The following is a 25,347-nucleotide window of genomic DNA, read 5'->3' on the forward strand; positions in this document are numbered from 1 at the left end:
CATTTTTCATTGCATCTTCTACTTTGTGGCATTCATTTCAATCATATTGTGACTGTGTGTGTGAGTCATTTGTTCAGTATCTGGCGCCCCAATGAGACTGTAAAGATAACTAAAGCTTACATTGAGAATTTACTCTGTGCTAGGCAATATTTAAGTGCTTTTTGAATGTTCTGCATTTTTCTCCCAATATGGAGTCTCTGTGCTTGTTTAAAGAGGAGGAAACGGTAGCTTAGCAGAAGTTCAGCCCTTGTCCAAGCCCTGCCGGCTGGTACCTGCCTCCCTTGGCTAGAGGCTAGGGCTCCTGGCCTGAGAGCTGCAGGGATCTTTTCCAAACTTTTCCCACCCAGAGTGATCATTCAGAGGCAAAGCCCCTTCCTCCAGGAAGGGACCAGGTCTTCCATTCTGGACCTCATGCCGTACCATGACATCGTCTGAGACTACGATAGGAAACCAAGCTTACTTCTCAGAGTAGTCTAGTTAGAGAACACTCAAAGTTCACCTTCATTTTTTTGGTTCCACACAGCAAAACCTTTCACCATGGCACTCATCTCCGTATTTCAAGATGCCACATTCCACCATAAAGTTACAAAAGAAAAACTGTGGGGTGGGGTGGGGTGGGGGGAGGCACTGAGGAATTCATGATTCATGCATCCAAATCCTTTCTTGGATCCCCAGAGGGAAATTGCATGCTACCTTTATTATGATGCTTTGTCATCGCCAAATAAATAACAAGAGAAGCAAGGGATTTTTTTTTCAAGATAAAGGAAAGGTTAGAATTATTTAAACTTAAATCAAGTGCAGACAGGTTTATCTCCCTTCCTACCCAAGGAGATAGAGTCCAGGACTGGGTGAGCTGGTGGTAGGGACTCCAAGATTGGAAGAGAGCAAATGAGCAGCTGGAACAGAAAGAGGGAGAGTTTCCTCATGAACCCAAGTGGCTGACAGGGAGCAGAGAAAGGACTGGAAAAGGCTTGCTGTTTTGTAGGATAGTGACACTTCTAGGACCTTCTAATCTGCTACAACCCCCTTAACACAGGATTCACAAGAAACAAAGTAGCACAGTTGAGTTGTTTAAGAACCCGCCTGTGCTTGGCTGTTAGCAAGGTCTGAGTTTAATTCCCAGCTCTCTCTCCTTCCTGCGTGCCTTAAAGCTTCTTAACCTTATTGACTCCAACTCTCCCATAAAAATGGGATAATAAAAGGGGCTGCTTCATGGAGTTGTAGTGTAAGATAAGGACGTAGCATAGAGCTGGCATGTTGTAAGTTTTCAGCACACGTTAAGCATTACTATTTCAGATGGGCAACCTGGCCTGCTGGCAAAATGGATCTCTTTCTTTAAACCTGAATTATTTGTAGTGGAAGTATTCTAAGCTAAAGTGTATATTTTACAGGCTTATTAAATAGAATACTCTAAATATAGTCAATGCTTTTGCTTTTATTGAGCTTTTCTTATACTTAATAAACCTCGTTGTACAAACACGGACAATGCAGGCGCGTATAAAAGTGAAATTGGAAGCCTGCCTTGTCTGCTTCTCTTCTCCAGGTAACAATCCTTAACAGTTGGTGGCATATCCTTTCTGACTGGATTTCCTGAACGTTCCATCAGGCGCTGTGTGGCAGGGAGGCGGCCATCTGAACAATGCAGGATGCCAGCCTGTGGCGGCTTCACATCAGCGGGCCTGCGGGCCCCTCCCGTGTGAGTTAAAGTTGCATATTTCATGATTATACCACAGAAAGAGCGGTAGTATCTTAGAAATAGCCCTAGAGGAGAGACCTGAAGCTCTAATTCCCAGTCCTCATCCTTACACTTATGACCTGTATGAACCCAGAAAAGTCACTTTACGCACTAAGCCTCAGTTGCCCCCTCTGCAAAATGAGATTTATGAACTAATTCATGGTTACTGATTGTATACTATGGGTTAGGCACATTGTGAAACAAGACAGACAGCTTTCCTCGAGTTTGCATCTTAGAAGGAGTAAAAGGGTGATAAATCAAATACATCGGCAAGTGAATATCCGATGAGGCTATGAGGATAACAGCCAAAGAGGGTGAGGTGATAGGACATGACAGGTTGCTTATCTCCCAAGGTTGCTGAGACTCCAAATAACTTTCCTCAAAGGGTTTTGTAAACTAAACGCATGATATAAAATGTAATTTAATTCTTAGGAAAAAAGAAAGGACCCGTATATTTGTAACACCAACCACCCACGATACTGTGATTCTTGAAGGAGAAAGGGGCCTCAGGAGTGTGTACCATTGAGAAGTGCTGCTTTAGAGTTGATAAAACACTTTGTCCATACTTTATCTCAATCTGTCCTCTATGCTTGCCAAAAGTCGCAAAGATATGGAGGCAGGGAGTGGTGTGAGAAAAGAGAAAAACTTTTCTTTTCTACAGACCAAAGCCCACTTTGTATAGTACTTAAGTTAGACCCTCACCGCTAGTACTGGAATGCTTGCAAAGCAGTAAATTAGGGGGTGGCATCCTGGAGCCCGAAAGACCAAAGTGCTGCCACATCCTTTCCAGGTGCAGCCTTTCCGGTGTTTACACTTTAACAGCCGCAGAAACCCAGCACAGAGTGCTCTGAGCCCTGACGGAAGACCAGTAAGATATTACTATGAAGTCAGTTTTACATCATAATGATGAAGCACATTTACAGAACTTGATTTGAAATTTTCATCTTATACTGTGCTGCAAACTGGCACTGGGTGAGTTTGGTATCACTCTCCCATGTTGCAGATGAGAAGACTGAAATTCATAGAGGAGAAAAAAACCCTCCAAACTGGTGGCTGAATGCCCTCATTGGGTCAGCAGGCTCCTGTTGAGCCCATCTCTCCCCAGGATCTCAGGCCACACTGGTTTACTTCTTGGGTTCCCCCCGCCCCAGCCTGTCCATGCTCCTCCCCATTTCCACCTCCCTCTCCAAATTACATCCTCCTGTCAATTTTTTTCTTCTACCATAGCACACTTTTGCTTTCCCTGTGCACTTATGAGAAAACACCATTATATTTTCAAGTGTGTTTATTTGTGTATTGCCGGTTGTTCCCGTGATGAACCCCACGTCCATGCCTCTTTGGTTCACTGCTGAATTCCCAACACCGGGGACAGAGCTCGCGAAATATTTGCTGGATGAAGAATGAAGGAGGAAAGGAGGGAGGGCCAATTCGTCGCTTTTATTCGAAGGTTTAAACATAAAACATTACCCCCGAGATAAAATCAAAACATTTCCCCCTGATATTGGATAATGAAGATGTTTGAACATGTAGAAAAGTGGAAAGAATTGTGCACTACTGAGTCAACAGTTGTTAACGTAGAAGAAGAGCTGTTACCTGAGTATTGTCAAGGACAACTGAATGTAACGCCAGGCTGGCTGATTATGACTTGACTATTCTTTGGAAGCGACTGCTTTGGGAGCCCTCACGTTCAAATACTTCGTTCTGCAGCAGTGATCCAGAGGCGGCACCGGGCATAGGAGGCCTATGGGCGCCCACACACGCGGCTCAGTCCTCTTTGCGGCTCGTGGCAGTATTAGGCGTAGGAGGGACAGGTCTGGGCCTTAAGGCCTCATCAGTTATTTCTCTTTCCCGAGTCTGGTTTCTCTTCTGTGAAAATGGGGATTCATATACCCGATCTGCCCACGCCATCCCTCACCAGGCCAGGATGGTGGGAATCAGATGTAGGACACTGTCCTTTGTAAAATGACAAAGCAGGAAGTGCTGGTGAAATGTAGGGGAGTATTGCAGCAAGGGGGCACACACAGAACCCCTGGGTATCCGTTTGTTTTCCTTCTCACTCATTTGCTGTGTTAACGAAGAATTTCAGGTTGACTCTGAGCTTCTGTCATCTGGCAGAACTTTGGATCACAGCCTCGTGACTCCTCCTGAGCACATGGACTTGAGCCAAAGGCAAACCTGTAAGGGCCTCTCAGATACTGCCCACTCCCCAGAAGCTGCATCGCTTTGAGTATTTTGCCAAATCTCCATCCTGCTCTTGGAAGAGGACTTGAGCGGAGAGAATGGAGGAATAGTTGTCTCTGCCTGCCCCTTCCCCAAACCCCTGGCAGCAGGATTCCTGTGCCATCTACCCTCCCACTCTCTTTCTTCTCCCCCCTGCTAGACTAAAACTTGTAGGGGAACTTTGGCCCTGAATTTCAGCAGGAAACACACCCAGCAGCCAGATGTCTGACTTTTTCACCCCTTGGCAAGGATTAGCCATCTTCCCTGTAAACTTCCGGCTTTTCCTTTCTGTTAGATCTTTCAGCTTCTCCCTTTTCTATCTCCTTTAGTTCATAGACATGGACACTCTCGAGAGGAGAAGCAAAAGGTAGCTTGCAAACTGCTGCAGACTTGCTGAGTGTTTATATACTCCATTCGGTAAGTTCGTTGTTGGTGAATGTTGGAGAGTTGGGGGGTGGGGGACGAGGAGGGGGTGGAGTGGTGGAGGGGACCCGGTCAGCATTCAGACTCATTTTGTCTGTCACTAAATGTATATCCAGTGAAGAACCGGTGCCTTTCATGATGATCAAACAGGACAGATAATTAGATAAATTCACAACTTAAAATAACACATGAAGGAAAATAAGTGCAAATTCTATTACCATCAAAGTATTTGAGTGTGAAAAAATAATAGGTAAAACAGACCTCTCAACTTCAGGCATAATGAAAGAACCAGCTCTTCTTTGACAAACGAATCAGACCTCAGAGAACACCTCATCCACTTCCTTCACTTTCCAGGTGGAAAACTGAGGTGCCGGGAGGGAAGGACTTGCCCCAGCTCTCTGACCGATGGTGAAATGCGGTATCCTGGCCCAAAGGCTCACACTTGGCTCTGTTGACATCTCTCCAGAGATATTTCTGGAAAAGAAGGATTGCATTCGCAGGCCTGGGCCTGCCCTGCCCACTGTTCTGTCTCCTGTCCTCCTGCTCCCGGGCCGCTGGCCCCGCCTCCCTCTCAGAGGCCCTCTCTGACCTACAGTCCCCGCCAGGAAGCAGCAGCTGCAAAGGGGACCCGGCTTTTCTCTCACGTATGCACCAGTCTTCCAATAAACACCTTGAAGCGGGAGAAGCAGAAGCCTTTTTTAAAAAGTGTAAGAGGAAACATTTCTAGAAAGAACACTGTCTTCCAAGTCAGTACTCTTAGACTATTCTCCATGCAATAAGGGGCAAGTGTTTCCCAAAGAAATGCATGAAAAGCGGGTCATCACAGGAAACCTTTACAACGAGATTTTGAGAAACTGAATTATCACTTCACTGTACAAAATTGTCATTCTTTCCTTCTCACCAGTTTTCGCCTGATATATCTCCCTTCACTAGTGTGAATTCCCACTCCACCAGGCCTGACTGTGTGGTTTTGGTAGTCACTGCCCCTCTCTGTGCCTCAGTTTCCTCACCTGTAAAATGGGGATTATAGTTTTGATTTCATATAGTTGCCCCAGGGATTGTGTGAGATGAGGGCGAGCATACTTAGCATGCGGTTGGTGCTTACTAAATGCCCTCTGAAATAGAGGCCTATAACTATGTCCCTTACCTAAAGGGCTCTAACAAACAGGAGGATTCCTTTTCGGCAAGCCCCGCGGCACTTCGTTGGGCAGCCCCGGCTGCCTGCAGGAAGGAGGACAGGTCTGAGCCTGGAAGGATATGTTCAGTGGCAGCTGGCAGGGTTCCTGTGAAACCCGAGCTCCTTCTGTCCCATCCCTGATGTTTCTAATTGTTCACTTCAAAAACTTGGATTTTGCTTCAACAACAACAGAAAGGAGAAAACCTGGGCCCCAGCCTTAATGTAAATAGAATTCTGAGGCGGGGTCTTTGGGCTTTGGGCTCTGAACAGTGAGTTAATTGAAAGTGGTGAGGAGAAAAAGCAACTGGTCAGAAAACCATGGGCAAAAGAGCTCAATTCCTGCAGCAGCCAGTGAAAATTCAGCTCTCCATTCCACCAAGATGTCAATGTTTCTGAAAATCCTTGCCTGAGGAATGCACATCCACAGGCAGGTATTGTCAGCTGGCTGGGACTCACCTGTGATGGCCCAGCGCCCAGTGCTTGGAACCATGAGAAAGCGGTGTGCTTTGAGGCTCTCCCTGAATCCTAGGACAGACATCCAAGACACAACCTTAACTGAGGTGTCAGCGAAAAAGCCCCAAAGTCAAAGATCCTGCCTTTCATTTCACCTCCACCGAGACTCCTTTGTGATGGGGATGGAGGCAAGACACACACCTCCTGGCCTCAGTGCCCCAGTTGAGTCAGTTGAGTGCGGGTATGTACAGCCTTCCAGCCTCTCAGCATTGCTCTGCTTGAGGGTCAAATGAGACGACGGACAGTCATCATGCTTTATAAGATAACAGATGTGTTGTGCAAATAGGAGAGCGCAGCAGAGTGAGCTCTAGGATTGAACTGTCTGGTTAGACTCAGGCTTCACCAATCACTAGTTGTGTGACCTTGGCCTTATTGCTGGGCCTCAGTTTCCTCAACTCTAAAATGGGTATAATAATTCATAATTCATACCCCATAAAATTAATTTGTACCACATAAAATAGATAAATAAAATAATAAATATATAAAGTATTTTGGAACGGTGGCTGGTATGATAAGCACTGAATGAATGATAAGTCTTATTCTGGGCTATTATTTCCAGGGCTGCCTTGTTTTATAGTGACTAATCCAAGCTTATGCCCAGAGCCCCAGTTTGGGCTTGTGCTTTTCTTCTTTTTCTAATCATTTTTGATCACATGGATTGAAACTCATTCTGCTCACAGCAATCCTTCATCAGACGAAGAGGGGGTAGGCTGAGTATACAGAGCAGTGAAGTATTTTGGATTCAACGTGGTTCCCAACACAGCTGAGATCTAACCATTCCGAAAGCCATTTCTTTCCAGAACCCAGCAGTCGCACTGAACTGTGAGCTCATTGCGTGTTTGTCCACCTGCAGGGAGGGCCAAATAGGGATGTAATGGGACCTGCAATGAGCCTTGGACCATTTATCCGGACAAATAATGGAGTCCAGGGCACAGGAAGCTGTGAGAAATATAATGGTGTGCACACTCACCTGTGTGTGTTGGATGGGAAATGTGGAATATCCACTAAGGAAAAAATGACACTCTGAGTAGGAGAGAGGGCACTTCACACAGGGAATCTCCTCCCTTATGTACCTGTCTACTTCCCTCCTGCCTCTGTCTGTCTCTCAGTGCGTCTCAGCAAGCTGGAAGTCTCCTTAGATCATCTCATGATTCATGTGCAGTCTCAAGTGGAACTTGCTGGCAGGTGCCGAGTGGTGTGGCACATACCTACGTGCCCAGCATAGATCCCACGGCAAGTGCAGGGACCGAGTCCAGACGGCTGGGTCTCAGCATGTCCTTCAGTAACAGCCAAGGACAGCATTAAAGCTCAAATGAGCGATTTGCACACTGCCAGCAGGAGTAAAATTGGCACAGCCTTTTTGGAGCATAATTCGGCAGTATTTGTCAAAACTAAAGATGCAGCTACCCCTTAAGCCAGCAAATCTACTTCAAGAAATCTGTCCTGCAGAAACACGTGCGTGCATGCACAGAGGCCTCGGCGCAAGCCTGTTTGTTTGTTACCCCATGCTATAATAGAAAAGAACTGGGAACCACCAGAGTGCCCATCCAGATACACAAAGATGCATGGATGCGCATTTCACCAGGTTTGTAGGAGTAAAAAAAAAGACAATGAGAGATTCATTTATAGGAGTTGTTTACAAAACTGAGGTGATTTATTAAGTAGACAACAGTAACATGGCAAGATTCCAAATTATATTAAGTGGAAAAGTAGATTGGAAAATATTAAATGAAGTGGAACCCCCTTTGTTGGTATAGGCATAGAAACAAACGGAATGAATATATGTAGAACGAGTATTATCTTGGTAGGAGAGAGATGAGAATACAGGGAACTTGTATCTTCTACATTATTTATTTCTATGACGTTTGAATTCTTCACCATGTGGACATAATAATCTGGAAAGATATAAATCGCCAGTAGGGACGATGAAGGAAATGCACACCAACCTGAGATGAAATCAGTCCTAGGCACTGTGGCCAGAGCGCGCATGCGTAGCCTTTGGGGAGGCATGTGCCTCAAGGATCCAGGTTGGGGCTGGGGGTCATGGGGATTTTGGGTGGGGTCTTTGGTAAGCAGTGGCCAAGCTGGACCCGGGACACAGGATCTGCGGTCCACTGAGGGGAGCAGACTCCAACCAGGGCGTTCTGAGTTGCTCAGTGATCCTAGAACTGTGCTCCAGACAGCAGAGGGGCGGTTGAACCGATGCCCGAGCAGCCCCGGGAAGACGGGGCACAAAAGGCAGTGGTCAGAGCCTGGCTCGCCCCTGCGAGCAGACGGTCTGCAGAGCAGAGGAGAAGAGGCTGCCCCAGACCTCTGTCCCGTGCTCAGGCTGGGCGTGCCGTCCCGCACCCCTTCCCTCTTCCCTTCCTCCCGGAGGCCGCCCGGAGGCTCTCGTGTTTCCCCGGATGGCCCTCTGGTTTTGCACGTTTTGTTTCAGGGTGAACTGGATAAGAAAGCTCTGACTGCACCCTGGGGGCCTGCCAGTTCCGGGAACAAGGGGGCCGGGAGAGGCTCCGCTGCCACGCGCACTGGGTGGGAGGAAGCCAGTGAGTGCCTCAGTGGCATCAGCCGGACCTTTCGAAGGTCAGTGGGGTGCGACGTCTTTGGCCTCTACTCCCCCTTCATCTGAGGGCCTCCATCCTTGCACTGCTGCCTCCGATGAAAGTCCAGATTTCTCATTTGAGGCTTTGGACACTGAGAAGATTTTTTTCTTTTTTTTTTTGGTGGGGGGGGGTTGGCAGCAGGGTAGGACTTGGGTCACAGGGACTGCCCTTAAGTATTTAAAAGGCCACCCCACGGAAAAGGGCGTTAGACCCTTTCTGTGATTTCCAGCACATATGCATCCTTCAATAATGGGTGTGAGTTATAGCAGAAAGGGAGAAATTTTTGACTTTAGGAATTAAGTTTCCAAACTCTGAGTAAAGAAAGGAATGGGCTATTTCCTGCGGCAATGAGTTCCCTGTCGTAGGACGCCTGCAAGCAGAGGGCTGATGGTCATTTGCCGGGCTTGTTAGAGGGTGTCGAAGACTAGTTAGGGTGACACTGTCCCAGAACTGTGTTAGAGCGTGAGCTTCAGGAGAACAGGGCCTGAGCCGTGAAGGCAGAGGATGGTCCGTGCATATTCTTTTTTTGACCTGGAGAATAAGAGGATGAAGGAGAGAAGGACTTGAAGCTGCGATCCTCTTTACCCATTACGTATCCTCTTACACAGCCGTAGAGACTCGCCTTTTGGACTGTCTGGTTGGACCCACAAAATTCTTTAAAAAAAAAAAAAATTCAGATTGCATGGTGGTTGGTTTTATTGATAAAAATTTTCTTAAAAATTCTTTTCTTTTTCCATAAATCTGAGTTGACATCCCCACCATATGGAGACTTGTAAGCTATGCAACCTTCAGAGTTATTCAAATTTGTCTGCATTTCAGAAGCAACTCCTCAATCTTGTAGATGAAGTTGACTTTAAAAAAATTCAGAGCTGGTCTGTATTCAGGAGACATAGCAGCATAGCAGGTTATTAACTTACTGAGCTGCGGGTCCTCCCACATTCAGATGTTGGAGGCGCAGATTCACAGTTGGCTCGGTCACTTAAAAGTACGACCTTGGGCGGGCGGGTTCACATTGCTGTCAACCTCAGTTTTCTCTCCTATAAAACAGGGGTCATAACAGCATCCAACACAAAAGGTTGCTTTAAAAATTAAACGAGCTGATGCACTGTAAATGAATAGCCCAGTGCCCAGCGCGGAGCGAGTATTCCCTGAACCAGTGCGAGCTTGTCTTGCTGTGTTTCCTATTTTGTGTACCCATTTCACAGCCACAAGATGGAGGGCTCTGAAGTTCCCCTCATTCTAGGCTCCTCATTTCTGTTTGTCCCTGAGTGTCTCTTTGTCAGAGCTGGGAGGCGACTCGCATCGTGGGCCTGTGAAAGCAGTTTGGAGAAAGGATCTGGCTTCATCAGGGAGTTGTCAGGCAGTGAAAGCTGACGGGCTAAGAAGGACAAGATTGTTACACCAAGAAAAGCACTTTTGGAAGCGGATTGAGGGAAAAAATGCCTTCTTCTGTTCAGAACTCCTTTAATGCCCTGATAATTGGGGATGAGGTCTGCCCTGCTCAGAACTTCAGCAGGACTCCAGCAGAAGGGACTGTCCTCGTACGGGAGGTGGTGCCAGAGAGATTGGGCACTTGACACACTGCTGCGTGCGAGGAGAGGAGCACAGTGGCTGCCTTCATGAACACAGCTGTAGGGGGATCCCCCCAGGAGAGGGTGATTTAGCAGGAGGTGTGGGGGGGTGCTGGGACTGGAAGCTGCCCATAAAGTAGACATCTGTGAGGGTACAATCTTTGGGAGACTGCTGTCTTCTATCAGCCAGGGTTTCTGCCCATAACCATAGCTGGAGAACTTTTAAAGGGCCTCTAGATCATCGCTGCCATGAACTAAGCCAATATTAGAACTAGGTTAGTTGACTTCTGGGTGTAGGTTTTTGCCTTTCATCCAAGGAGGGCACGCTTGTAAAGTTCTGGGGTCCTGTGTGAAGTTCTGGGGTGGGGGAGAGTGTTCTGAAACATTATTGAGTACCCACTCTGTGCCAAGCCTGACAGTAGGCTTTGGAGGCACAGAATATAGTAAAAAATTTCATTTCTTCATTTTCCTGGCACATATTGATTGGCTGGTTCTGCACTAGGCGCCGTGCTGGGTGTTGTATACGCAGAAGCAAGTGGCTATTCATTCTTCCTACAAATAAACAGTTAACTCGTGTTGCATGACCCTTTGTGCTGGACACTGGAGCAGATGAATCTGAGACAGTTTTCTGCTCTGGGGGAGCTCACGGTCCAGGGAGAGACGGATCCACAGATAGAGCCACATGTAAAAGATGCCCTTACTGAGGCCTGGGCAGAGCATGGTGGGAGTGTGACGGAGGGAGGGATGAGTTCTGTCTGCGGTCTCTAGGGCATGGCCCACGGTGGGAGACCTCAAGATGGGTTAGTGGCTGGTGGCCAGGCAGAGAAGGGCCTGGCGTGCTAAGGGAGTGGCATAGGTGGGTCTGAGTGACCCAGTGTGTGGTGCCTGGGCAGATGGTAGTCAATGAGGCCGCAAAGGTGCTTTGATGCCTGACTGTGAGGGCCCTACTGGGATGGCTGAGCCTGGCCAGTGGAGAGCTACTGAGTGATTTTAACCCAGGAAGTGGCCTGCCGAGACTGGTGGTCTCACTGGCTATTGTGTGAGTTGTGGAGCATAGAAAATGAAGCAAGGGGCCGGGGGGTGGCGGGGGGGGGGGAGGGAGGGCAGGAGGAAACAGTTGTTGTCTCTCCAGATGAGAGAACACAGGCCTCTACTTGGGGAGGGGAAGGGGGTAATGAAGAGAGATTAGCTTCTGAGCTCCTCCCCTCCCCTACCAGGCTCTTCCTTCCCCTGCAGCTCGTGGGGGGTCTGGGTCCCAGTAGGAGCTCCATGGATGAGGGAGAAATAGCAAATGGGGACCAAGAACATGCCTCAAAGCCCTGCCCACAACGCCACTGCAGGAGGGGAAACAGGGGAAGGAGGGTTGGGGACATGCCAGAGACCTGACAACCTCTGTCTCCGCTGTTTCAGATAATTGAAGGGTTGAGAAGATGGGGCTGAGGGAGCTGGGAAGCAACCTAGGTCATTTATTCAAGTGAATTCAGCCAGTTGTTTCTGATCTGCCTTCCTCTTCACGAGCCTTACCCCAGCCGTCACATCTGGGTTTTCTGTCCTCCCCGAACTTTACCCCCAGCATACTGTTGACTAGTCCCTCCTTCTCAAAATGCTCTCTTCCTTTGGTGTGCACAAGCCACAGCCTCCAGGATTTCTCATGATCCTACAGACCACCTCACCCTACTTTGCTGGCTCTTCTTCCTCTACGTGACCTAAATGGTGCTGCTCCTCAGAGCTCTGCCTTTGGTATCTACATTTGCTCCCTGGGTGGATTCCCTTAGTACCATGGTGTGGTAGATTGCAAGACAGCCACATATTCCTCCTGAACCTGCAGAGATGCCCCTATGCAATGTGACTTTGACATCCTTCTTGGCAGAGTCTATTTTCTCCAGTGCTTGGAGCTGGGCTTGCTTTGGCCAATAGGTAATTAACAAAAGCAATGCAAGCAATGGCTTCAAAGCATGCATGCATTAGATTTGTCTTCTCTTTCTGTGCTTTGGACACTGCAGCCACCCGAGTTAGCCTTTTGGAGAGGCCACATGGAGAAACGAGGTAGTCTGGCCAACTGCACAAAAACTTGTGAGCGAAGCCATTCTAGACCATTCTAGCCCAGGCAAGATCAGCAGGCAAACCTCCCAGCTAAACCTAGACCAAATTACCCACCCACAGAATTGTGAGCTAGTAAATGATTGTTGTTTATTTCTCTAGGTTTTAGATCATTTGCCACGCAGCAAGGGCTTTCTCATCCCCCTGGCTTTAGGCACCACCTTTATATGGACAATAGCTGAAATTCACAGCTCTGCCTCAGACTGCTCCCTGAGCTCCAGGTGCTCAATATCTACTGGAATATCTCACAGTCATCTCTCATTTAACATATCTAAAACAGAACTCTTCATGTTTTCTCGCCAAACCTGCCCTTCCTTTGATTGCTCCCATCTCTGCAAATGGCACTTTCACCACCTCATTATTCAAATCAGAAACCTGGGAGTCGTTCTTGAACTTCACTGTTGTTCACCACTGAGCCCACACTTCGTTCATCACTTAGCCCCTTCAGCCCTGCTTTAAAAATCTTTCTTTAATGTGTCCTCCTGCCCATTTCCACTGCCAACACCCTGGCCCAAGGCATTAACCATCCTCTCGCCCAGACAACTGCGATAGCCTCCTAACTATGCCCCTCAACTTCTGTTCTTTCCATTTCTAAACCATTCTCCGCCAACAGATTGGCTAGAGTAGATCCTGTCATCTCACACACCCTCCCTCCGATTTCATAGATCCTGGGGATAAGTTTGTGTTTACCCTTGCAATTTGTCTCCTTTACTACTGAAACTCCCTTCTTTTCAATTTTAAAGAATCAGAACAATCCAAATGTGACAATGAGGAGTTTTCTTGGTTTCTTTGTGTTTGTCCTCATTGTGTGCTGTGAAGGAAAACACTGCATATCTTTTGTTCCTCCTTGGAGCTGTGAAGAGTCTCTAAAGGTGGCATCTAGAAACCCATTCAGCGCACAAGTCCTTTAGCATCTGTTTTCCTGATTTGTTCCTTTAGCTGTGGGCAGTAGCCTGCTGATGTCACTGCTCATGACATCCTGGTGGTTACAGAACTGTGGGGTCTTTAAGGTGAAATAGCACAGCTGGACGAAGAAGTGTTCTGATTGTGACCCACTGGTGATCCCCAGCACCCTAAGTGCTAAATCCTTCAGTAGTCAGTGTAGGTGTGGGTGCTTGGGTGCCTGGCTGCTTCTAGTTACTCCAGTTTGTTTGTGGCTGTGTCACTGTTACAAAAGCAACAAAAGCAAGCATGGCTTGACTATCTCTAGTTCCATGAGTTTTGTTATAGACTTCAAAAATGAATTCCAGGTATGTGATGATGAGGTGAGTAGAGGGAGAGAAGAAATTGCAGTTTAAAAATTTAGCTCAGACAAAATCAATCAGTTTGAAAGGATCTATGTACCCTAGAAAAGACATGTTTTAATCCTAGTCAATCTTGTGGAAGCAACGGTTTCTTCTAATCACTATTCAGTATTATATGTTGGAAACTTGATTAGGTTATCTCCATGGAAATGTGACTCAATCGATTGTGGGTATTAAATTTGATTAGAGACATATCTCCACCCATTCTACATGAGACTGGGATCCTATAAAAGAGGAGACATTTTTGGAGAGAATGCCTTTTGAGAACAATGAGAAAGCCACAGCAGAGCTGAGCAGAGCCACGAGGCCAAGAGAACTACAGAATCCACCAGCCAGGGACCTTTGGAGATGAAGGAGAACGCCCCTGGGGGAGCTTCATGAAGCAAGAGGGCTGGAGAGGAAGCCAGCAGATGATGCCATGTTCGCCATGTGCCCTTCCACTTGACAGAGAAACCCTGAACTTCGTTGGCCTCCTTGAATTAAGGTATCTTTTCCTGGATGCCTTAGATTGGATATTTCTATGGACTTGCTTTAATTGGGACATTTTCATAGCTTTAGAACTGTAAACTAGCAATTTATTGAACTCCCCTTCATAAAAAGCCATTCCATTTTTGGTGTATTGCATTCCAGCAGCTAGCAAACTGGGACAGGGTATTTGGGATCATCTAAGTTAGGCAGTCTGAATTGGATCTCTAAGAGCTTAGTGCAAAGAGATGGAACAATTTACATCTGACTCCTTGATTGCATTCCCTTTGAGCAGGGGCCCTGTCTCTTTTTGCTCTTTAATCCATTCCCAGTGTCCACCCCAGGGCCCAACATGGAGCGGGTTCTCAGTGAATGTTGGTTGAGTGAATAATTGCATCAGAAAGGAGGTTCAGTCATGAAGCCAGAGATCAGAATAGAGAACTGACTGAAGGAAGAGATAAGGAGGACAGTCCAAGGAAAAAGGTTCATGCTGTTTTCCACTGATAACTTTATCTTTATTTTATAAGAAAAAATGTCCTTATTTTTCATGAAGAAAGGAATGTGTGTGATAATTTCCTTACAAAGACAGTGCCTGGTGTATAAAAGGATCTCATCCAACAATGGTAAGCAAATGAAATACATATTTTAACCTATATGAGAAATAGACTTCTTTCCTGTGGTCCTGAAAGCCAGAAACAATCCCCAGATGGCTTTTTCTCTGGCCTCAGAGCCATCATAGGTAGGACCATGTTGGAGCTCGAATGTCATATAAATTCTCATTTTTTGGCAGGATGACCTGGCAGGGGGACCCTACTACCCCATCCATAACACAGTCAGAGTGGGGGACTTAGTGACTTCTTACCTTATTTTTAAAATGTTTGAACTCTGGTTTTCAGTACCCACTGCAATAATGCGCTTACAAAAGCAAGCTTATGCAGCCACCCAGATGAGATCGACCCCCCCCCCCCCCGACTACTTAGCACTCCCCTTTGCACTGGAAACATTATACTGCAGGCTTGTATAGCCAGGTTGTCTTAGAGGAGCTTAACTGATTTGATTTATCAGTTCAGACCCCCTTTAATGGGGCACATTAGTAATGCCACCATATTGTAAGTGATACAGCCACAGAGGCATTAGTCATTATACAAATAGCATTTATAGGGTTCACTGCACTTCAACATAAACATGTTGGAACAGTAACGTCATTCACTGAGGGCCTTTTTTAACTTGCTCAGGGCTCTTACCTGACTGTTAGAATAAATACAAAGTTTTATGGCCTACTTGTTCTGTGTGACTTCACCATGACCAAATGATACAAGTTCAGTTTAGAAATTGCAATTGTGCACATTGACACATTTATTTATTTATTCTCTTCCTCAGTAACCTACTGTTCTCCAAGCTCAGCTCACAGAGTATTGTGGTTCCCTGACATTTATTATAGGATTCAAAAGAGCCATTTTGTTGGGGTATGAGAGTGGGTCAGGAGAGCAGGCAGTATTACATAATGGCTTGATCAGGAGTTTGGGAATCAGACTAAACTGGATTTGAGTTCTGATTCCATCCAAACTCAGGAATTGACTTCTCTTCTCTGAACTTCTATTTCCTTATCTGTAAAATGGCTATGAACCCCCTCACCTCTTACCACCTCTACATTCATTGCATGTATCTTTTACTTCTTAGGCATCTCCCATAATGCCAAACATTAAGAAAAAAAAAAAAAAACACAAAAAATGGACAGGCTTCAGGAGAAAACATTACCTATAAGGGATACAGTGAAAGTAAAGGTTTGTGGATGGGAATGAAAGTTGGGAGCAGGGGGGTGGCAATAGGTAAGCCAATTTAATGGCAGGAGAAAGGAGACTGGTATGTGGAGTAGTGGGAGAGGCTGGAAAAGAGTGGATTGTGGCAAGCAAAGAGTACAGAATTTTACTGGATGCATGGAGTGAGGAACAGGTCTTTTACTGTATAACCAAATTCTGTTATATATTACAATTATCAGCAAAGCAGGTTGCATGCACCAACTCTTTAAAAAAAAAAATCACCTCTAGCCCTGCTCCAAGATGGCAAAATTAGCACCTCAGAGCTTCATCCTGCCACAGAAGCTTTGAATGACCAGCAAGAATGGGCCAAAACATCTTTCTCAAAACTCCAGTAAACAGTTAAAGGATTGCAGTACAGGGTGAATGCCTAATCAAGAAAAGGCTACTTAAAAGCAGAAGGATTTCGTGGTGCCCTGGCTGGCTCTCCCCTGCCCCTCACCAGCTGGCACAGAGCTGGCCCACATTTGCAGTGCAAACCCCTGGTCCCAGTTCCCAAGGGGGAAGAGTAATGCTTGTGTACATACTGGGAGCATGTATGTCTGGCCCAATGTGTTGGGAAGTGGCCTGAGGGACTTGTCATCCAGAAGTTGCCCTGTATGTAGAAGGAGGTCGTGGAGCTCTTGTACAGAAAGCTGTGGGAGAGCAGTCAAGTAGATGCCTGGAACAAAGGATTGCTGGCTGTAGGACAGTGCAGTGCCCAGGACTGTGAGGAAACTGTTTTCCAGGGAAAAGGGGACATTCAGAACAATGTAAATGGGAGAATTCCTATGGCTACGTGTGCATGGACCAGGAAGACGCCAAGAGCTAGTCTCTAAACTCGTTGTATGGATAAGCTCAGAAGGAGAGCTCTTACACAGGTCAATCTGCAAAGACTTGAAAAAGCATTCTTCTTCCGCTTTCTCTTCCTTTTCTTCTTCTTCTTTTTTGGTTAGCTCCAAGCAATCAAGGAAAGATCTGTCAACTGGATACAAGCTTAAGGAACAGACACCTCAGAATCTAAATTCAGCAACACCATATTAAAATATCAAAATTTCCAGGTTTCAACAAAAGCTTACAAAACATACAAGGGATGATTGCCCATGCAAGGGAGAACATCAAAGCATTAGAAATCATCAATAAGGAGGACCAGGCCTGGGACAAAGACTTTTTAAAAATCATCCTAAATGTGCCCAGACAGCTGAAGGAAAACATGGACAAAGAACTAAAGGACATCAGGAAAACAACAGATGAACATAAAGAGAATATCAAGATAGAGGTGGAAATTATGTAAAGAAACCAAACTGAGCTGAAGACCACAGTAGCAAAAATTAAAGATTCCTTAAATGGGTTCAACAGTAGAATGGAGCTGGCAGAAGAAAGAATCAGTGAACTTGAAGATAAGACCACTGAAATCTTCCTTTCTGAAGAGCAGAAGGAAGAAGGAATGAAGAGAAGTGAACAGAGCTTGAGGAAGCTGTGGGAATCAAGCATACCAATATACATATGTGGGAGTCCCAGAAGGAGAAAAAAAAGAGAAAGGGGCAGAGAGAATATCCAAAGAAATAATGACTGAAAACTTCTCATATTTAATGAAAGACACAAACGTACATATGTAAAACACTCAGCAAACCCCAAACCAGATAAACCCAAACAATATGCTGTGGTATACTATAATGAAACTGTCACAAGCCAAAGATAAAGAGAGAATTCTGAAGGCTGCAGGAAAGGATGCCTCAATAAGACTAAGTGCCGATTTCTCATCAGAAACCCTGGGGGCAAGAAGGTAGTGAGAGGACATATTTAAAATGCTGAGAGCAAAAAACTGCTAACCAAGTATTCTATGTCCAGAAAAACTGTCTTTCAAAAATGAGAGAGAAAAGAAAAAAAAAAAAGAGGTATTGTTTAAGACTTTCCCAAATAGATATAAACACTGAGGGAGTTCACCATCACTGAAACAGTCCCACCAGAGATACTAAAGAGAATTCTGGAGGTTGAAAGGAAAGGGAAATAGGTAGTTGGCTGAAGCCACTTGAAGAATTAAAGATTTCCAGTAAGGGTAATGACAGGTAAACATAAATGCCAGTACAAGTGTATTTTGGGTTTGTAATTCTGTTTTTCACTTCTCACAGGATTTAAAAGGCAAATGCGTAAAATGTAATGATAAAGCTGTGGTTTTGGACTCAGAAAGTGTGAACTTTAATTTTTAACAAGAATGACATAAAGGTAGGGGGCCAGAGTGGTATAGGGGCATAGTTATGTATACTATTGAAATTAAGAAATTAAATTGGTATAAAAGCAAATTAGATTGCTATAGATTTAGAATGTTAAATTTTAACCCCATGGTAACTACTAAGCATAGATCTGAAAATATGTCAGCTCATAGAAACAGGAATTTGAGTATGGGTTGCCAGTGGTGGGGGCCAGAGGAAATAGAGAATTAATGCAAAATGGGTGTAGGATTTCTGTTTGGGGAGATGAGAGAGTTTTAGTAAGGGAAGGAGGTGAGGGTAACCACAGTTTAGTAAATGTGATGGATCTCACTGAATGGTGGGCTGGGGAGAGATTGAGATGGGAACCTTTCCATTGTATATGCACTCCCACGAGAGAAAGAAAAGAAGAAAGAAGGAAAGAAGGAAGGAAGAGAGAAGGGGGGGGGGTGGAGAGAGAAAGGAAGGGAAGGAGGGAAAGCAACTAAAGATTCAATGACAATTAAATGCAGTACATGATCCTGGATGGGCTACAGCAAAGGAGGTTAAAAGACTCAAAGGGACAGTGTTGGAGCATATGAAAAAATTGGAATGTAGATAGACTGTAGGCTTTATAGCAATTTGAAATTTCTTCAACTTGTACAACATATAGGGTGGATACTTAAGTAAATACCCTCGTACTCAGGAAATGTGCATAGCAAAAGTAAGTGTTCGAAGAACAGAATGTGTTCAACCTACACTCAACTGTTTTAAAGATGGATTGATAAATAGAGAGGATAGATAGATGGATTGGTGGATAGATAGAATGATATGGCAAATGTGGCAAAATGTTAAAATTGCTGGATCTGGGTATCTGGGGGCAGGGGATAGTGTATAAGGCTTTGTTGGAATTCTCTGTATGGGGTTTGCGTTGTTTTTGTAGCTGTCCTGTAAGTTTGAATATATTTCAAAATTAAAAAAATTTTAAATAAAAATAAATTAATAAAGACAACTTTCAAGGCTGGGTTATAAACACTTTTGGGAGTTGTAAACCCACACAGACTATAGAAAGATGTGTCTTCACAGCATCTAGTTTGTTAATGGCTTTGTGGCTTCATTTCTTCATTTATGAAAGTAGGAGTAGTGTCTAATTTTTTTATAATACAGTACAGTGTTGTTGCACACATATAGTAATAGTAACTACAGAGTAAGGTCACTCTGCTGTTTACTGAAGAATATAAAGAACATTGCTTTGTGCTTAGCATAAAGTGAGTGTTCGATTAATGTTAGCTGTTATTATATGTATGTATACATGGAGAAACATCTAATAAAATATTACATCATTTTATGAACCAAAGCTATTTCTAATTCATGGGACTTAAGTAATTTTTACTCTCGGGCTTTTCTCAGTAATTTGAATTTTTCTAATAAATATGCATCAGTTTTATAAAAACAATAAAGCTATTTTTAAAAATATATATTTAGCAATGCGACATTTCAGAAAATATAGTCCACAGGGATACAGCACTGCCTGCAACAGTCTCTTAAATTATAATTCCAAATAATTTAACCCTTTAGTGTTAAAAGCTCCATTTTAAAAAAGGGTCTGTTTTACATTTCTGTGACTGATTGGTCTCTATTTGAGACCTTTTAACAAAAGAAAGAAAGGGGATCCTCAATGTTGAGAAGGGTCTTCCCTACTCAGGATACTTGGGCCTATAGCTTTAAAATGACAGACACTGATTTTCTGTTTTCTGACTCTTCCTAACATATGTTAAAGGATCTTGAAGACAGGAGAAAACTAAACGCATCAGACTGTAAGCTTCACTGTTGTTTTCCCACTACTCAGCACATAGCAGGTGTTTCATAAATACTTGTAAATTGAATGAATGAATAAGTAAATGAATGACTGTTAAATATAAATACTGAGTTTCTGCTTGGGAGAAGTCTCACCCCATTATATATTAAACTTTGATTAGGAAATTTAAAAAAAATTAAATGGAAACAAAGCAATTTTAACCAGGAGCAAACACGAACCCAAAATTGAAGCAGAAAATCAAGCCTATTTATTGAGGGCCCGATCTGATCAAAAGTAGTGGGTTCACTGCCCAATGCACTCAAACAACCAATTCCTGAGACATCAGTGTTTCAAAGAGAAAAAGAGTTTATCGCTAAGCATGAGGCAGGAGATCAAGTGGCCTATTGACCTAAAACTTCGTCTCACTGAACTCCAGTCATCTGATGGCTTTACAGGCAGGTTTTAGGATGATGAGCATAATGGCTCGAGATGTCCAGGCTAGAGATGATCTAATTATTGAGCATGTACAGACTGATTACCTGCTCAGTCACAGAATGACATGTTGTCACTTATAAGTTAGAATTTCAGCTACAGCACACGTCAGGCTGGCCAATTTTGTTTAGATCCAACTCTGTGCAGCAAGAGAGTTCTGGACTTGGGCTGGGTTAGTTCTGGGCTGACCCAAGCCCCTTCATTAATAAAACAGGGGCTGTCTTGAGTGATCACAAGACTCTGAAGTTGAAAAATAGGAGAAAAGAGTACAAGTGAGGGTCAGGCACAGGTTTTTACATTCATAAGATAAAAGCTAAATAGTCATACAATCATTATCAGAGATCAAGGCAGCTGGATTAAAAGTCATGGATTTCAGGTATTTCCCTTTTTCTATTCTAATATACCAGAAGAAGGAATATCTCTATAATGATTCAATAATCATAATTATCCCCTAAACCCTGACTTCTCAGTTACAACTCCTCCCTCTCATTTGATCACTGTCTCAATCTTGAGGAGTATCTGGGTGATGACCATTCTAACTTCTTCATCCTGAAAGGGGCATCCACATTTTATGGGGTAGAGGAAAGAAACTGGTTGTTGTTCTTGAAGAGACTGCTACCTCTGGGTTTCAGGGCTTATCTGGCATAGGATCAATCTGGAAATTTTAAGTCTCTGAAAAATAAACTTAATAAATAAAACTTTTATAGATTCTCTAATAGAGCTCCAGGTATTCTTTAGGTTTGCAGGAACATTGTTGGTTGGGGCTTGGCATACCATGGCAGTTTACAATCTCACTAAAACTTGCATAAGAATAACCTCCCCAGAATGACCTTTCAACTCTATTTGAGATCTCTTAGCCATTGAAACTTTATTTGGTTATATTTCCTTTCTCTCTGCTGGTCAGGGAAATATTGCCAGTCCCACGATGCCAGGGCTCATCCCTCATAGTCATGTCCCACATTGCCAGGGAGACTTACACCCCTGGAAGTCATGGCCCACATGGGGTGGGGGAGGTGGTGAGTTTATTTGCAGAATTTAGTTTGGTGAGAGAAACTACATCTGAGCAACAAAAGAGCAAAAGAGATTCTGTTGGGTGACTCTTAGGCAATCATTATATGTAGGCTTAGCTTTTCCATTACAGAAATAAGTTTCATAAGGGTAAGCTTCAAAATTGAGGGCTTGGCTTACTAAATTGGGAGCCCCTGTTTCTTTAAAGAATAGCAAGAATTTAACAAGTGGAGAAGTTTAATTGTCCCACACCTTCTTTCTCCAGTCCCGCAGGGGCCTTGCAAATACGTTTTCATTTTATGCCCCAAACACTCCAAAATCCATCAGGTATTAAATCAACTTATACATAATATTAAAATCTCATTCCCTATTGTAAGGTTCCATGGCACATAAAGCTGATTTAGAGTGTTTAAATAAAGTGACTATACAGATTAAATTAGATAGTGTGCCACAGAAAATTTAAATTTTGAAAAAAAAATCTCTTCCTTTGGCCTCACACAGAAGTTAGTCTTAAAATAACAGACAATATCATCTTTTACCCTGTGTCCTAATTTACCTTGGTCCTAACCAGAGCAGCTTCATTCATATCTCTAATTGAAGTCTGATGTCTTTTTCAGCTTCTTTAACAGTTGCCGTATGGAGTAATGCTGACTTTCAGAACTAGAGGACTCTAACTCTGAGTCTCAGGTGTCACACAAATACCCTAAGTTCCAGGGAACTAAAGATTATACATAAAGTGCAAAGCATCTCAGAATTTAGAAATAACGGTTAAAGCTCAGGTATAAATGTAACTTCCATAAGAGTTTATAATCCAGGTCCTAATTTTCTTATAAGCATTTTCTAAATGAAGCTATTTTCAGAAATAAAAACATTTTGCCATTGACTTATATTGGAGTCATCAATCACAAACAGTAGCAGAAGTTTTGTCTTGTCTCGCCTTTACGCATTTACCAGTGTTATGTTAATTAACAGGAAGAACATAATTTGCATCTTTCCCTCTCCCTTTTTGTTGAATATAAAGTTCTGACATGTAGCTGATCACATAAACTTTTAGAGATGCAGTAGAGCAAAGTAGTGTAACTGACAAGTAAATTTGGTTGTTTCCATGATCTGTAATCTTCTTTTAAGAATAACTAAAACCATGCCTAACAACATCATATAGTGTTGTATAACTCCTGATTCTAAATTTTATTGAAGCCAGACAGTGTTATAGAAGAAACCATTTTTTTTTCATAGGCTCGAAACAAATCTTTCCATTTTTTCAAAATACAGTCCAAAGGCCTATATTCAGGAATGCTATTAGAGTTAGAATTTCCCATTTTAAAGAATTCTCATAATCAGTAGCCAATTAGGAGTACTTGAACAGTAGAAATGCAGTGATATGCCAAGTAATTAATTAAACTATTTAAGTAATACACCAATTAATAACTCGACTGAACACACCGATTTAGAATTAAACATGTATCATATTAAGTAACACAAACAGGCACCATACACATACTTGATTTCTTTAAATGCCAATTAATTTTTGGATTATTTATTTTTTAGTAGTATACTCAACAGATAAAGTCTTGAACTCCCACAGAATGGTACTCAGAAAACAGAAAAATGTCAAGGTCAGAGCAAAGAGGGGGATCATTCTGGAAATGGGACCTGGTCTCAAACCCAGGTCCAGGGGACTAAAACCCACTGACTTCTGACCAACTGTTACCTTGATGACCCATTCACCCAGTCTAGTGTCTGGACTTGGAACTGGGAGCAGTTTCTCTCTTTGAAGTTTTTTGTGGCGCTGAGGTTCTGGAGTGCCAGCAGAAGAGGAAAAAACCAATTGCTCAGCTGGAATGCAATATATCAGGAATGGACTGGCTTTTATAAAGGGGATTTATTAGGTTACAAATTTACAGTTCTTAGGCCATGAAAATGTCAAAATTGAGGCATTAACAGGAGGATACCTTTACTCAGGAAAGGTTGATCATGTCTGGGTTTCCTCTGTCACATAGGAAGGCACATGCGACGTCTGCTGTCCTTCTCTCCTGGCTCCTGGTTTCAATAGCTCTCTCAGCTTCTGGCATTTTGCATAATGTCCTCCTTCTGCATCTTCAAATGGCTTCATCTCTCTGCCCTGTGTGTCAGCTCTGAGCTCTCTATGTTTTCTGCCTTTTATTCTCTTCATAATGGGCTTTAGGAAAAGAATTAAGACCCACCTTGAGTAGGTGGGGTCACATCTCCATCTAATCAGAAGGTCCCACCCACAATTGAGTGGGTCACATCTCCATAGAAACAACCTCATCAAAAGGTCCCACCCAACATAGTCTGCCCTCATAAGACTGGATTAGAGGAACATGGCTTTTCTGAGGTATGTGACAGTTTCAAACCAGCACACTGAATCTTTAGAGAGTCTATTGGCTGCAAAAAGCTTGATTATCATGTTTACTTGTCCTGCAGGGTTTCCAGAACTTTAGGCAGTGGGACTCCTTGCTTCTTAGGAAACTTTGTCCCTTCTGGGGTCGCCAAATTGATACTGATCAAAAGTGGTGGGTTCTCTGTCTGATGTGCTCAAATGACTAATTCCTGAGACACCAAGGTTTGAAAGAGAGAGATTATTGCTAGGTACAAAGCAGGAGATCAGATGACCAATTGGCCTAAAAATCTGTTTCCCTGAACATCAGTAACTCTGATGGCTTTACAGTACCAAAAGACGGGCAGGTTTTAGGATAATGAGCACAATGGCTTGAGACGACAAGGCTGGAGATAATGTAACTATTGAGTGTGCACAGACTGATTACATGCTCAGTCACACGACGTATTGGTCGCTTTTAGGTTAAAGTTTCAGCTACTGCATATGTCAGATAGGCTAATTTTGTTTAGATCCAGCTCTGTGTAGCAAGAGAATTTTGGACTTGGGGTGGGTAGGTTCTGGGCTGACCCAAAGCCCGTCATTAATAAACATTAGGAGCTGTCTTGAGTGATTGTTCTAGTTTGCTAGCTGCCAGAATGCAATATACAAAAACCAGAATGGCTTTCAAAAACGGGAATTTAATAAGTTGCTAGTTTACAGTTCTAAAGCTCAGAAAATGTCCCAATTAAAGCAAGGTTAGAGAGATATCCAATCAAAGGCATCTAGGGAAAGATACCTTGGTTCAAGAAGGCCGATGAAGTTCAGGTCTCTCTCACATCTGGAAAGGCACATGGTGAACACAGTCAGGATTCCTTTCTTATTTGGAAGGGCACATGGCGAACATGGCATCATCTGCTAGCTTCTTCCCCTGGCTTCCTGTTTCATGAAGCTCCCTGGGAGGCATTTTCCTTCTTCATCTCCAAAGGTCGCTGGCTGGTGGACTCTGCTTCTCGTGGCTATGTCGTGCTACTCTTCACTCTCTGAATCTCTTTCATTCTCCAGAATGTTTCCTCTTTTATAGGACTCCAGAAACTTATCAAGACCCACCCAAATGGGTGGAGACATGTCATCACCTAATCCAGCTTAACCACCACTCTTGATTAAATCACATCTCCAGGGAGATGATCTGATTACAGTTTCAAACATACAGTATTGAATAGGGATTATTCTGCCTTTACAAAATGAGATTTTGATTAAGACATGACTTTTCTAGGGGATATACATCCTTTCAAACCAGCACAGAGATCATATGGCTCAAAGTTGAAAAACAAGATAAGAGTGTACAAGTGAGGGTCAGGCACCAAGGTTTTTATAATCACAAGATAAAGACTATATAGTTAAACTATCATTATCAGAGATCAAGGCAACTGGATTATAGTTTCCTAATTTCAGGTTTTTCTCTCTGTCTACTCTAACAGAAAATAAAAGGATTATCTATGATATGATATGATTCAGCAATCATAATCATCCCTTAAATCCTAACTTCCCAGTTACAGGCCTACAGCACCCCAGACAGTTTTCTAAGTGCTAAGGAGTCAGTTGGGAAGAGGAGCTG

The 25,347-nt window shown here is 43.7% G+C and overlaps 1 protein-coding gene across 1 annotated transcript in view; it reads left to right on the top strand.

Moving 5' to 3' along the window:
* The first annotated feature begins 2,677 nt into the window (after window positions 1-2,677).
* The window catches only part of SMAD5 (SMAD family member 5), a 108,562-nt gene continuing 85,892 nt past the window's right edge, over window positions 2,678-25,347 (top strand). The window contains exons 1-2 of the mRNA XM_077138521.1: window positions 2,678-2,707; window positions 4,285-4,372. The gene's annotated coding sequence lies outside the window, so the exon portion shown is untranslated. The remainder of the gene's footprint in view (window positions 2,708-4,284; window positions 4,373-25,347) is intronic.

The sequence above is a fragment of the Tamandua tetradactyla genome, chromosome 20 (genome assembly GCF_023851605.1).
Source record: "Tamandua tetradactyla isolate mTamTet1 chromosome 20, mTamTet1.pri, whole genome shotgun sequence".
Taxonomy (NCBI): Eukaryota; Metazoa; Chordata; class Mammalia; order Pilosa; family Myrmecophagidae; genus Tamandua; species Tamandua tetradactyla.